This window comes from Phalaenopsis equestris, unplaced genomic scaffold (assembly GCF_001263595.1).
Source record: "Phalaenopsis equestris unplaced genomic scaffold, ASM126359v1 Scaffold000099, whole genome shotgun sequence".
In the NCBI taxonomy this organism is placed as follows: Eukaryota; Viridiplantae; Streptophyta; class Magnoliopsida; order Asparagales; family Orchidaceae; genus Phalaenopsis; species Phalaenopsis equestris.
Window position 1 is genome coordinate 735065 of NW_018164541.1, and position 897 is coordinate 735961.

An 897-nucleotide genomic window follows, 5' to 3' on the forward strand; every position below is an offset into this window, starting at 1 on the left:
TTATAATTAATAAACACCCCAGAACTTAAAATAATTCTTAAAATTCAAATAAAATTCAAAAAATTATGAAATTTGGTCCAAAGGCTTCTCTAGTATAAAGCCTACATCCAGTAAAAATTTCAAGAGATTAAGATTTACCTTGGTTAACTTATGAATTTTCTTTGAAAAATTCAATTTTTTGCATTAAAAATAGTTATTTAGATAAATTAAATTTTAAAAAATCACACTTTCTCCTCTGATGTTTTAATTGACCCATGAGCGAGGTAGGATAAAAATTTCAAAGTCATTTGGAGTAAATTTGATGAATTATGAAGTGATAGAGACTTAGGGGTAAATGTGTAATTTTAGAAATTTGGCCTTAATTAACATTTAGGCCTAATTTCAGAAAGGGAAATGGGTAATCTTTGATTCTAATTAACATATTTGGATGTTTGAAAAACAAGGGGTTAACTGGTAGAAACCAACATCACTTGTCCTAATTAAAAAAGGATAGATTTGCAATTTTCTTAAATTACATAAATTGATTCTAGATTTAGGAGTATGATTTTGGGTGTTAATAACTCACTAATTTAATACCCCTATTTAATAAACAAAAAAACAAAAACATGAATCATTACCATCACTTATAAGTAAATTTCATTTGCAATGACTAAGACACATCTGTAGTTACTCCTGCCACACCTGAGGTCAGGCCTCGCATGCTGAGGTGGTCAACAAATGTGGATTAAAACTCATCATTTATGCATTAAAATTTTAAGAAGCTCAGTCCTGTAGACATCTTTCTCTTATTGGATAATTTTTTTTCTTTTTTGGAAAATTCAGGTCATCGGTGATTGTAATTATTGATCATTGTAGGTTTACGATATTTTTTTGGACTTGAAAGATGAAGAATATGCC